Source organism: Ciconia boyciana, chromosome 4 (genome assembly GCF_034638445.1).
Source record: "Ciconia boyciana chromosome 4, ASM3463844v1, whole genome shotgun sequence".
In the NCBI taxonomy this organism is placed as follows: domain Eukaryota; kingdom Metazoa; phylum Chordata; class Aves; order Ciconiiformes; family Ciconiidae; genus Ciconia; species Ciconia boyciana.
This window is the reverse complement of record NC_132937.1, coordinates 20,756,901-20,771,837: the sequence shown is the minus strand read 5'-3', so window position 1 is coordinate 20,771,837 and position 14,937 is coordinate 20,756,901.

Below are 14,937 nucleotides of genomic sequence, written 5' to 3'. Positions count from 1 at the left end.
GCCGTGTGATGTAGGTTATCCTCTACATGCACTCAGGATGATCTGCTCCATCAGCTTTCCTGGTACCGAGGTCAGGCTGACAGGCCTGTAGTTCCCCGGGTCCTCCTTCTGGCCCTTCTTGTAGATGGGTGTCACATTTGCTAGTCTCCCGTCAGCAGGGACCTCCCCAGTTAGCCAGGACTGCTGGTAAATGATGGAAAGGGGCTTGGTGAGCACATCTGCCAGTTTCTTCAGTACTCTTGGGTGGATCTCATCAGGCCCCATAGACTTGTGAGTGTCCAGGTGGTGCAGCAGGTCACTAACCATTTCCCCCTGGATTATGGGGGCTCCATTCTGGTCCCCGTCCCTATCTTCCAACTCAGGGGGCTGGGTACCCAGAGAACAACTGGCCCTGCTATTAAAGACTGAGGCAAAGAAGGCATTAAGTACCTCAGCCTTTTCCTCATCCTTGGTCACTGTGTTCCCTCCCCCATCTACTAGGGGCTGGAGATTCTCCTTAGCTCTCCTTTTGCTGCTAATGTATTTGAAGAAGTATGTGTCCTGGTTTCATCTGAGATTGAGTTAATTTTCTTTATAGTGGCTGGTGTGGGGCTATGTTTTGGATTTGTGCTGAAAACAGTGTTGATAATACAGAGATGTTTTAGTTGCTGCTGCACCAGTCAAGGACTTTTCAGCTTCCCATGCTCTGCCAGGTGCAGAAGAAGCTGGGAGGGGACACAGCCAGGATAGTTGATCCAAACTGACCAAAGAGGTATTCCATACCACATGACGTCATGCTCAGTATATAAAGCTGGGGAAGAAGAAGGAAGGGGGGACGTTCGGAGTGATGGCGTTTGTCTTCCCAAGTCACCGTTACGCGTGATGGAGCCCTGCTTTCCTGGAGATGGCTGAACACCTGCCTGCCCATGGGAAGTAGTGAAGGAATTCCTTGCTTTGCTTCGCTTGCGTGCGCAGCTTTTGCTTTCCCTATTAAACTGTCTTTATCTCAACCCTCGAGTTTTCTTACTTTTGCTCTTCCGATTCTCTCCCCCATCCCACCGGGGGGGAGTGAGCGAGCGGCTGCGTGGTGCTTAGTTCCCGGCTGGGGCTAAACCACAACAGTCCTTTTTGGCGCCCAACGTGGGGCTCGAAGGGTTTAAGATAATGACAGATTTGATTGGAATGTGCTAGATGATAGAATTTATAGCTGTTATTGCTGTTAAGCTATTAATCGGCAGGCTTCTGTGCTTGCCATAGGGCTTGCCTGCCTTACTGTATGTTAGAGTCTAGGGCTTGTTAGTGGCTGCTTTTTGCTTTCACTGCTTGCCGTGCTGCTGTACTGCTGATCATCTTACTGTGCTGTGCCTGGGAACATTTTGATAACAGCAATAGCTTTGCGCCTGGGCTGGCAGATGGCCAGGACATCACTGCTGTTTCTGTGCTGCTGTACTGGACAGGCTGGAACTCTGGTGTGAACTCGAGTCAAAGGGACTGTGACCTGTGGATGAATCCACGTGGGAGCAGGACACCCCAGAGCGTCTGTGCCCATGGATTAGCCCATGCCAGAGCAGGTATATCTTGAAACGTCTGTGGCCATGGTTATGTCTGTGCCACAGCAGGTATACCTCTGAAGGGATTGTGGCCCAAGGGTAAGTCCACGCTGGATAAGGTGCACCTCGAAGCATCTGTGGCTGTGGATGAAGTCCATGCTGCAGCAGGTACACCTCGAAGCATCAGTGGCTGTGCATGAGACCATGTTGGAGCAAGTTTACTTCTGAAGGGACTGCATTCTGTGGATAAGTCCAAGCTGGAGCAGGGGCAAGGGGAGGACTTCATTGCAATGTTAAACCTGATGGTCTGGTTCAAAGGGACCAGGGGTGGAGATTGTAATGGAAATACCTTTAAATTGTTGTAACCTATGATTTGAGTTGCATGTTGTGGGAATTACTATAGCAGGAACCCCTTGTTGCTGGCCAGGCTAGGAGCAAGGGGAGGAGTTTATTGCAATGTTAAATCCTATAACCTGGCCCAAAAGGACCAGGGGTGGACATTGTAATGGATCTACCTTTAAATTGTTGTAACCCATGATTTGAGTTGCATGTTATAGGAATTACTACAGCTGGAACCACCTGAACCAATGGAGGAGAAGCCTTACAAGAAGCAGTGCAAGTGCAGCAGCGTCCTGACCTGAGCAGGCTTTGGTGCCCAATAACTCCAAGCAACACACCACCTCTCCTGTCCTGAGTAACAACCATAAGAGATGAAGCCCAAAGTCATGGACTAAATGAACTCAGTGGACATTTTGTGGACATTTATGGACATTTTACAAATATTTTGTAGGGGTGGTCCATAGACTAAGGGAATGATATGTGCGTATTATATCAAAGGATGGGAAGGGTGACGGTGGTTAATGAGAATGTATTGGATAATGTGAGACCTGAGCATGACGTAAATGGTATAGAATAAGGGGTGGATACTGTCCTGGTTTCAGCTGAGATTGAGTTAATTTTCTTTATAGTGGCTGGTATGGGGCTATGTTTTGGATTTGTGCTGAAAACAGTGTTGATAATACAGAGATGTTTTAGTTGTTGCTGCACCAGTCAAGGACTTTTCAGCTTCCCATGCTCTGCCAGGTGCAGAAGAAGCTGGGAGGGGACACAGCCAGGATAGTTGATCCAAACTGACCAAAGAGGTATTCCATACCACATGACGTCATGCTCAGTATATAAAGCTGGGGAAGAAGAAGGAAGGGGGGGACGTTCGGAGTGATGGCGTTTGTCTTCCCAAGTCACCGTTACGCGTGATGGAGCCCTGCTTTCCTGGAGATGGCTGAACACCTGCCTGCCCATGGGAAGTAGTGAAGGAATTCCTTGCTTTGCTTCGCTTGCGTGCGCAGCTTTTGCTTTCCCTATTAAACTGTCTTTATCTCAACCCTCGAGTTTTCTTACTTTTGCTCTTCCGATTCTCTCCCCCATCCCACCGGGGGGGAGTGAGCGAGCGGCTGCGTGGTGCTTAGTTCCCGGCTGGGGCTAAACCACAACAGTATGTTTTGTTGTCTTTTACAGCAGCAGCCAGATTGAGCTCTAGCTCAGCTTTGGCCCTTCTAATTTTCCCCCTGCACAACCTCGCTACTCCTTTGTAGTCCTCCTGACTTGCCTGCCCCTTCTTCCAGAGGTCGTAGACCCTCCTCTTTTTCCTGAGTTCTAGCCAAAACTCTCTATTCAGCCAGGCCGGTCTTCTTCCCTTCTGGCTCATCTTTCGGCACCTGGGGACAGCCTGCTCCTTTGCCTTTAGGACTTCCTCCTTGAAGAATGTCCAGCCTTCCTGGACTCCTTTACCCTTTAGGGCTGCCTCCCAGGGGACTCTGTCGACTAGTCTCCTAAACAGGCCAAAGTCTGCCCTCTGGAAGTCTAAGGTGGCAGTTCTGCTGACCCCCCTTGCCGCTTCTCCAAGTATCAAAAACTATCATTTCGTGATCACTCTGCCCAAGACGGCCTCCAACCATCACATGGCTCACAAGTCCTTCTCTGTTTGTGAACAAGAGGTCCAGCGGGGCACCTTCCCTAGTTGGCTCACTCACCAGCTGTGTCAGGAAGTTATCTATCTGCCACGCACTCCAGGAACCTCCTAGACTGTTTCCTCTCTGCTGTATTGTATTTCCAGCAGACATCTGGTAAATTGAAGTCCTCCAGAAGAAGAAGGGCTAGTGATCGTGAGGCTTCTCCCAGCTGATTATAGAATAGTTTGTCAGTCTCCTCATCCTGGTTGGGTGGTCTGTAACAGACTCCCACCACAATATCTGCGTTGTTGGCCTTCCCCCTGATTCTTACCCATAAACACTCCACCCTATCATCACCATCATTAAGCTCTAAACTATCCAGACGCTCCCTAACTTACAGGGCTACCCCACCACCTCTCCTGCCTCACCTATCCCTCCTGAAGAGTTTATAGCCATCCATCGCCGCACTCCAGTTGTGCGAGTCATCCCACCATGTTTCCGTGATGGCAACCATATCATAGTTTTCCTGATGTACAATGGCTTCCAGCTCCTCCTGCTGGTTGCCCATGCTGCGTGCATTGGTGTAGAGGCACTTCAGCTGGGCTGTGGTCCGTGTCTCCTTCATAGAGGAACACCCCTTGTGTGCTTTGAGGCGTTTCACTGGCATTTCCCTCTTGGCTCCTGTTGCCTCAGTATCCCCTAGCTCAACTCTGTTCGACTTCAACTGTGCACCAGTGTACCCAGCACATCTCAGAGACACAGGCTGAGTGCCCTCGCTGGCACCTGCTCCCTCTAACCGTGGCACGTCGTCCTTCAGCTTCCCTCGGGCAAGCCTGATATTATCCCACTCCCCCTTCAAGTCTAGTTTAAAGCTCTGTCGATGAGCCCCACAAGCTCATGAGCAAATATTCTCCTTCCCCTTTGAGAAAGGTGAATCCCATCAGATGCCAGCAGACCTGGTGCTGTGTAGGCCATCCCGTTATCAAAAAACCCATATTCCGTGGCGATGACACCAGCCACGGAGCCATGAGTTAATAGATTGGGTGCCTCTGTTCCTTCTAGTGTCACTGCCCACAACTGGAAGGAGAGAGGAGAAAATAACCTGTGCTCCGGAGTCCCTTACTAGCTGTCCCAAGGCCCTGAAGTCTCTTTTGATTGCCCTAGGGCTTTGTGTTGCAGCTTCATTGCCCCCCATATGGAAGAGCAGTAGGGGGTAATAGTCCGAGGGCTGTACCAGGCTAGGGAGTATCCTCGTGATATCCTTCACCTGGGCCCCAGGGAGGCAGCAGACTTCCCTAAGAGGAGGGTCCGTCCAGCATATGGGACCCTTGGTTGCCCTTAGAAGGGAGTCGCCCACAACTATAACCCGTCTTCTCTTCCTTGTGGAGGTGGTGTTAATACGAGAGGTACGTTCTTCTGACCTAGGTGACACCTCTGGCGTAGATGGACTGTCATCCCCATCCTCCATTGACTGGCCTTCCACCTCCAGGGCCTCATACCTGTTGTACAGAGGCACCTGGGGAGGCGAGGTGGGCAAGAAGGGCTTTCGCCTGCCGCCACGAGCGTGGACTTGCCTCCATTCACTCTCCTTTGAGCTGCTGCCTTCAGCCTCGTGGGGGGGATACAGGATCCCCTTGATGGTGGGTTCTTACTGGTGGCTGCTGCTGCTCCTGTTCCTGTCTCGGGGGGGCAGAGCATGGCACCACCAGTCTATACTATAGCACTTTCTTAGCTTTCAAAACAAGTTTTTAACTGCCTGTTAAGAATGGTCCCTGACCCATACTAGATGCCCAAACTATGCCAAGGAATAGTTTTGGAGACTGATAATTGTCATAAGCCAAAACCATATCAGGAACTGTTCTAACTATTTAGTAGTACCAGTAATCATGTTCTAATGCCTGTGAATGTTCCCAGTGTTTTATTAATTTATGTAGCCATTCCCTATCTGTCCCTTCAGGGGTGTTGCGTGATGGCCAGTGAAAGAACATCAGCACACAGGTGAGATTTATTAAACGCATATAAGTAAGACCATCTGAGAAGAAAGATAATAAAAGATTGGTAGTGTGCAGATGTGACTAAGGTAGATATCTCCAAAGAGAATCTGTAGCCTCTGGAATATGAAAATATTAGTATGAACCACATTAAAAATTAAAACATTTTCCCTTAGCCATGGATGTTCACCATTTTGATGAAAGTTTTCATTAAAAAACTAATCTTTTTTTAATATATTAAAAAAATCCTCTAACAACAGGGAACAGAATCAAAACATCAACATTTTGCCATTTTGCTATTAAAAGAAGGAGGAGAAAAAAGAAATACAGAATCATTGACAAGAGAAATGATGTAAAATAAAATAAGTCAAGGAAAACTAAGGGAGGATGGGTGTAATGTCTCAAGAAATCTAGTAATGACCTGCTAGAGGATGGAGGAGAAGGAGGTGTGTTTTGCTTTATTGTGTATTTCTGTAGAGTGCAGTAAAAGAAAATTCTACCATCTGTCATCTTCAAGAAATTGGCATGCTATGACATTGGACAGGTTTGTTCATACTTCCAATCTGCTGCTCGCTCATTTCTGCTGAACATTTTTGTTCTCCACTTCTCCCACGTAATTTTTATTTTTATCATTATTATTATTATTTGGAAGTTGGATCATGTTCCATTATTTTTCTATAGCTTGAATTCTTCAAGTTAAAGAAAATAAAATAAAACAAGAACAATCTACGAAAAAATCCTAGACTGTCTCCATTACCTGGTTTGATCTTTCTTTTTGATTTTTCCAGATGTCATTTAGGTATACCTTTTAAGGTGATTAGGCTTCCCCAACCCACTGTTTGGGATACAATATTAAATTAAATGTGTCATAATGAACATTAATGTAACATTAATTTTTACTTACATTAAAATCCATAAGGCAATATATATGAAATTTATGTAAGTAGGTTATATCTCCTATTAGGGAAAGTATATTTCTTCAGGATATAGCAGGAAAATGTCTCTATCAGGACTCGCGGTTGCAAATCCAAAAGACAGGATTCCCTTGCTATATGTCACAGAAAGCCCTAGATGTGGAATTTACTTAACCCAGCTGACCCAGCTGGGTGATATGTGGATTTCAATTCTCAGCTGATCACTCAGACTCTACAGCACATCTTGGGAGATCCCTGCCTCCATTGTATGGTCCAAAGGGAGGACACTAAAACGGAAGAGCTTATCATTTCTCATTGCCAACCAGGAGGACTTAGACAACCATCTCAGGGTAGAGGTCCACCTTTTAGACTGTAAATGTTAGAGTAGACAAATCTATTCCTAAGTCCCATCAGGAGTGCCAGGTTCCTAAATCAGTTAGGTCACAGATTTGAGAGGGGAAAGGTTGAATATTGTGGCCTCATATTCCAAGATGTAGATTCAATTTCCTTGATTTCCTTCAAACAGCACAACAGGTCTTGAATAGAAAAAGAGGTCCTAAATGGGGGGGGGGGGGGAGGCCTTTAATTCCTGCAGCTACAAAAGTTTTTCTTAGAATTCATCTCCTACTTCATATTCTAGATTTTCAATGATTGGTACATGTTCATATTTCAATCACAATTTAACTAAAAAGCAGACTTTAGGAATGTCCACATGGCTTTCATCAGAAATTTTAGAATAAATGTGTAGCTTCAAGGTGAACCAAGTTGTTTTGTAGAAAAAATGTACAGGAGTAGAAAAAGGTGTAAATTTGGAATTGCTGAATTAAGCAGGCCCATATGATACATAAACATATTTGAAATAGATTACTAAAAGAACATTCCCTTGGTGTTTCATTAGAATAGGTTTTCAGCGTTAAATTTATTTATGGGCTAGATTTCTTATTGGTACAAATTGGGATAGTTACATCAATTTCAGTGAACTGAAATTACTATAATTATAATTGCATAATTAAATGAGGATCTAATTTTTTTGGGGGTTGGATGTTTGTTCAGATTAGGGAATATTTTGTGTGGTTATCTTTTAACCTGAAGTGAAAGGATGAGGATTTGGGATTACTGAGGAAGGCAAAGAAAAGCTAGAAAAGGATTCATTAGGCTGAAGCAGCAGATAGACCTGCAGGGAAAAACTCAAGACTCGAAACGCTGAGAGTGGTGATGACTCAGGGGAGTTACACTAGACTTGGAGCAGTGAGTCTCACAGCACAGTTTGGCCCACGGCCTGGAAAAGAGTCCTCTTGCTGTCTGTCAATGTTCAAAAGAATATTCTTCAAACTTAGCACTCTTTTTATAGTGTCTTCCATCTGGGGATCTGTAACATCAAGGTGTGAGATCAAAATTTGGCCAGGTAGTTTATAATTCAGGGGAAAGTGCTTCTAGCCTGGTGACACATGCTATGTAATCAATAAATAACAATATTTACAACATCTGTGAAAAGAATTGCCTTGGTAATTAAGATATACGTAGACACATTTCTCATAAGTCATGTTTAACAGATCAATTGTACCAGTATTAATGACTGAATGTAGCTTTTTTTTTTGGGGGGGGGTGTGGAGGGATAAGAGTTAGAAAGTGGCATTTGTAGAATTTCCACGAGAAATAACCAAGTTCTAGAAATTCCATCCAGTGAAAATGAATCCAAACAAAGCAGAGAAATGAACAAAAAACACAGAATAAGAAAAGACAAGGCCAAACTCCTTGGTTTGCCATAATCTTCCCTGTAAAGAATCTGTCTCCAAATCCTTTGCATGACATGGTGCAATATTTGACCCATCAGTGAAAGTACACAAGTTCTTCCCACTGTCTCTGGAAAACTTTGATTATCTCAAATGACCTGATCCCTAAGTCATTGTGTGAGCTTCAGCTGATAGTATCTTTCCATTTTCAGCAGTGGAAGAAATTGAGACAGGTCAACTCCTTTCCAAGGACTTCTAAAACCCACTCTTTGTTCCATCCCCTTCCCCTAATTATGCAAAAAACAATGAAGACAAGAAACAGAAGAGAAAAAATAACAGAACTTCTTTGGCTCTTGGCAACCTTCCTGGGGAAAGGTTCCTGGCTCCAGATCTGGTGCTGAGTTTGACACCTAGCTCGTAAGAAGAGTAAACCAACCAAGAGCTACTTCAGCACCCTCCATAGGCTTCACACAAATGCTCTCACTCATGATTTGTAGCTGATGTTCAGAGAAGATGAACAAACTAAATTATTCATCAAGGCAAGGGTGGAGAAAAAGGGGGACAGGGCAAAAATCATTCCTTGTCCATTCAGGTAGTGAGAAGAAACCATGAAGCATGGGATTAGCATATACCAGAAGACAACTGCCATACCTTCTGCCAGTATAATTTTTCTCATCAGAAAACCCTTGTTGTTCCAACTGTGACAATATTTGGTTGGCCTTTTGTTACACTCTCATCTGCTTCTGGTTATCCAGTCATTAGCCATCAAACTCTGTTGTCATGAGCCACTACCATGCAATTTTTTGGTTCACTATGGGTCAAGGATAACAAGTATTTTTGATTGCATCTTATTTTCTTGGTGTTTTGGAGAGGCAAAAAACAAACAGTTAATCTATTTCATTTTACTGACCACCATCAGGAGTTCTGGATGGGTAATTTTTTGTTGTTACTCTGTCCCCATCTCATAAAGATTCATTTACTGCCTTTTTAAACAAATGATGACTCCAAATCTATTTGTCACACAATAGCTCTCAAACATGCCAAACAATAACTATTACTATTCTTGGCTTGTTTGATCCAAATGGCATTTGCAGACATTATTCCTCCCCTCTCCTTGATATGACTTGAATAGAAACCTTTAAATAAATAAAACAAAACCCAGAGCAAACCTTGAAAACAATAAACCCACATCCAAGCCCTGGAAAATAATCACAAAAACAGTGGCTGTTACTGTTTTAAGTGGGGAAATCCAATTATGAGATGTCAATATTGTTCTCCTTTCAATTGCTTCAAAAAGATTCATATGTGTATAATTTTCAGGTTGATTTCATTGGTTTTGTCAAAAAGAAACAGAAATTACATAGCTGAAAGAGGACTTAATCCCTAAAATTCTCCTTGTACATAAACATGCAAATACATGCACACACATACAAACACAAACACATACACATACACAGAGTGATCGATATCAATTTTCAAATGTACTATTGATTTCTGTAGCCCTTAATTTCAAGACAAACAATAGTTTATTTTGTAATTTCCATGCGACTGATATAACTGCCATCATTGCTGACCTGTATGTTGTCAAATAATATTGATTGGGTATGAAATGAAGCAAGAAGGGGCTGGCAGCAAGGTGTGTGATGGGAGGGGAGAAGAATACGGGTGCCTTCTTGTTAACTAAAGGAATAAATAAAAGGGATGCAACAACTTTATAGGTCAAGTAGCTGAGAGGGCTGGATCCTCAGGCTGGGCTTTGGTCTCCTTGAGAAACTTTGCACCCCTGCACAAACTATTCTCCCTTCTTGTGCCTCTGTCCCCCCCTCTCCCATGGTGGTTTCTCCTATCTATTCAGACTGTAAACTTGTGTGAGGGGATTTTCAGCTTGAATTCATTAAATATACTTCTCGATTAAGCCAGGGAAGAATGATGTTTTTATGACTAAGCCACTGGGGATTCAGGAACCCCAGGTTTTCTCTCCGCTCTACCAGGGACTGATGAATCCAGAAGCATGTGTCCAGATCGCTGACAATTCTGCATGGTCCCTTTGCACAACCTTCATTCTCCATGGCGAGGCTACAAATTCTTTGTCTGCCTTGTCTGTTAAATTGTACAGTTTTTATGATAAGGGGTAATGATTCATACAGCTCTTACCAGGGCCCTGTCCTTGAGCCTCTGGAGGCTGCTGGGCTACAGATATGTTTCTGGAAGTGCTGTAACTGTGGCAAGTGCCATAACTGCAGGTGCACAGCCTACAAACCAGGAGGGCAGATCCAAGACTAGATTTCAGAGCTCACTTTGAGCAACTCTATGGTCTAGTGGAAGGTGTCCCTGCCCATGGCAGGGGGGTTGGAACTAGGTGATCTTTAAGGTCTCTTCCAACCCAAACCATTCTATGATTCTATGATTCTATGACTATAGCATTCACCAGGATTGTCAGATCCTTAGATTTACTTTGCAGGTCTCCATCAAGTATCTTGTACTCTCTAAATCAATATTAAATCCAACATATCATCATAATCACATCTAAACTTGGAGTTATGGATATTTGAAAGAAGCCTCTGGCTCTCACACAGAAAGAAGTATATTCATTCACTTATCTGGACCACATGCTGACTGGTGTAATTATATCCTACCAGCTCAGATTTCTCCTGCAGTATCTGCTGGCTTTGATATCATTCTTAACTTCCTGTCCTGAGCTGCTTTGTAGTATTGCTGTGTGTTTTAAATCATCTGAATCAGACACGTATCTGCAGTGATGGTATCACAGCTGACTCATGCATTAGTGTACATACCTCAGCCCAATTAATCTTCCTCCAAGGAAACTGCATAAATAAGACTATATGTTTTCATCCTAACCAGAACCTTTCATCCTAAAACATTTTAGGATGTCTTGCTAGGCTATATGTATATGTACATACACATATATACCTTCATGTATATATACACACAATGAGAGAGAAGAAAGGCCAGTAATGCAGTGTTTGGATCCAAATTTGGGTCACAGCTGTAAAAGATCCAGCTTCAGAATATTCTGATACCCTGTGGACTTATTTACACTAACAGTTCACTTAACTGACTTCATTAGGATTCAGGAGAATTTAGATGCAATATACCAGGTTAATCTGTAGCATAGATATCAGCCTATGGGTAAAATCCTAGGCCCCTTTGGAATCAGTGTAGAAATTCCCAAAGGACTGAAAACTTCTTTCTGTCTAGGAATCATTCCCTTCGGCATGACAGTGCACCCCTCACTGGAGTGGGAAGCATCTACAAAGCTTTAATGAATGAAAAGCCGTGAATTCATTTAATGAATGTAAAGCAAAAGCCGTGCACACAAGCAAAGCAAAGCAAGGAATTCATTCACTCCTTCCCATCCGCAGGCAGGTGTTCAGCCATCTCCAGGAAAGCAGGGCTCCATCACGCGTAATGGTTACTTGGGAAGACAAACGCCATCACTCCGAACATCCCCCCTTCCTTCTTCTTCCCCAGCTTTATATACTGAGCATGACGTCATGTGGTATGGAATAGCCCTTTGGTCAGTTTGGATCAACTATCCTGACTGTGCCCCCTCCCAGCTTCTTCTGCACCTGGCAGAGCATGGAAAGCTGAAAAGTCCTTGGCTAGTGTAAACATTACTTAGCAACTAAAACATCTCTGTATTATCAACACTGTTTTCAGCACAAATACAAAACATAGCCCCATACTAGCTACTACAAAGAAAATTAACTCTATCCCAGCCAAAACCAGCACATGTTACTTTACAGAGGAAGCACATTTGTGCTCGCTAGCTTGGAAAAAAAGCAAGAAGCAAATGTCAAACTTACACCACCACATGGGATCTAAAGCTTGGTTTAATTCTGGTTAAGACAGATCTAAATTAAAACTACTTTCCTTTCCCTGTGGACCCCTTATTTAAAGATGACAGGTCCCTGAGTGTGTGTGTTTGTGAGACTAAATGTGTTACTGAAGGATCATGAACAAAGCCCAAGAGAGAAGTAGAGAAAAGGAACAGATAGATGTAATGGATGATTTCAGATACTAAGTCTTGTTTGAGTCTCCCACCCTTTTGAAATGCATCTGTCCCTCTTGTTCTGTATGAAGACGTCTTTTACCTTTCAGTCTGCTTTGGAGGATAACAAAGTAACTATAAGAATCACATGGGATATGGAGAATGATGGTATGCATGGAAGGAATCTATTGTAGAAGCAACTGGTCAGGAGAAGTCTTTAAACTGTGTATTCTGGTGTATGTAAAAGGAAAGCTTGCATAGTTTCAAAAAATCACTACTATATTCTCCAAGGATTTACTTATTTAGTGACCGGGAAAGTGCAAAACATTCTGGAGACCCACAGAGATAAAAATCTCAAATATTAGCTCTTGGTTGCTAACTACTCAAAAAGACTGTTCAAATTTTGTTACATTTATAGAAATGTCTGCCAGCAAGAACAAAATGGTTAAATAAATAAAGGAAAGGTAAAATAGATATGAATGTAACTGTGAGCATGAGGTTGTTCAAATCTCTAGAAACAACTGACAGCTTGGGAAAAAAAATTCTATGGACAAATTCATTTTCCCCCACCCCTTAACTTCATGTGGTCGATGAATGGCATTCCTTCACAGTTTTATCAATAGAATGTAATTCTGGCCAAGAAACAACATCAAATCATTTTGTCCATATAAATAAATCACTTGCTGTTTATTATTTCTTTTCTTTGTTTGTGGATGAAATGGGGCTATTAAAATGCCTTCTGTAGCCCAACATAAGAATGGGGGGAGACACTTCATTGTAGACAAAGCACACAGTGCAGGCAAAATTGCCATCATACAAAGAACTACAGAATGCAAATGATGCAATAAAGTGAATGCAAAAGAACCTTTGATTGTCCAGTGCCTGATTTGTAGATTGTATCTGTGGCACAAGTGATGTTTTGAGGTTCAGGTGTGGAGATCTTTGGTATAAGCACAGTAAACACATAAAATCATGATTGTTGTATTGAATGGCTTGAGAGGCAGTTGTCATCACTGACTAATATGTAAGAAGGTTGGGAATGTACAGTTCAGTGGACATTCTTTCTTAGATGGTGCCTGCTTTTCATAGAAATGTTTCCAATTTCTCATCCCAAATGTTTCCAGTTTTCTTATGAAAATTCAAAAGTGTTGGGGGGTGTGTGTGTGGGAGGGTTGATCAACTATCTTTTCTGAAAGTTACTTCCTCAAGCTCATCATTACAGGAGGACACTCCTTTATCCCGCTTCAGTCTTTTCTCCCACCCACAGGTTGCTAATTCCTGCCCCTTTCCATCTACTTCTCAACCACCTGTGACCCATCAAGGGAATCACAGAGGTCAGAGCACCTCTGTTAGTACCACCCAACTCCTTAACAGTATGAGCTCTGTGTCACAAAGCAAAGAAATACCGTAGAAGATTAAAACTTAGGATTTTTCCAAGTGACATTGTTTCAAGCCACAACCTTCCACATTTTTGTTGATCCAGGTTTATATACTTTCATACACCCATGGGAACATCTTTGTCATGATCTGGAATGCCACAAGAAGAGACAAGTGAGTGTAACTGTCTTTATCTCCTTGTAGGTCCCCAGAATTGGGTAGGACAATATCATACAAACTGTGTCTTATATCAAACTAGGATAGGAAAACTGGACCTGCTTTGCCAAATAATAAGCTATATGTAATCACAAAAAAACCCCACCACAAAGCAAAAAACCCAATATATTCATAAGGATAATGACTTTGACATCAATAGGTAATTCAGGACAAGGACTCACCAGGATACTTGACATATCACAGCAGAAAAGGAATTAGACCTAGCTGTCTGTAACCTAGGGTATGCTCTGGTCTTTGGATGATCCTTGCTCTCATACCAGGAGATTTCAGGCTCTTGGACTCTTTAAAACTAATCCTAGCTTTCTATAGGGCTCTAGACCTTCAAAGAATACAATTGCTGAAGCAATGAGCACAGCAGGACATAGCTTTCATTGGAAACTGCAGCATGCATTGAGGTCACAGGTTTTAATAAGTTTAAATGAGTATGTGAAGAAAGATGAATATTTGAGCTCATGTTCTCAGAGCAGGACGTATGTAAACTAGTTAGTAGACTTACAGTTGCCCTTGTCAGGAAGACAGGTGCCTAACTCTGGGTTGGCAGAATGATTGCCACCTTCTATTTGGCATTCATAGCCGCAAATGCTCTTTCAAGTCTAGCCTAGTTGGTAACGATAAGTTTACCATCACCTCAGTAGCTGGATCACAGTTCAGCTTCCCTCTGTGTTTATAGTGATTTAAATTCAGACCTCCTCAGCTGTGGATGACTGTACTAGCTTCAAGACAATACATTGTTTCATGCATGGAAATGTTATATTTGTGCCCAGAATTTCTCAGAGGTGTTCATGAATGAGTTGAGAAAGTCCAATGATCTGAGAAAGCTTCAGGCCAGTCTTCTCATTTTATCTAGGCTGGGAAAGAAGAGATATTAATGAAATTCCCTAGATAAAGAGTAGTCCCACTGCCCTTTTTGGTACCTCCTTAGCCCCTTGAATATTTAAAAAAAGTCTGTAGAAAATAAAACAGTTTCTAGCAGAGGACTTGAGCTCAAGCCTGTTGAGAGTGCCCAAAGCCATGCGGTTGGGCTATAGACCTAGGAGATAAGCATACGACAGATTCTTAACTTATGGGCCTAAGTGTTGTATGACAGTGAATTTGGACCCAGGTGACTTAAGTGATAACTGGGCAAAGACTAACCACAAACTCCTTTCATTAATCTAACTCTGCATCAAGCAGCTGACCACTGAGTGCTGGAGGC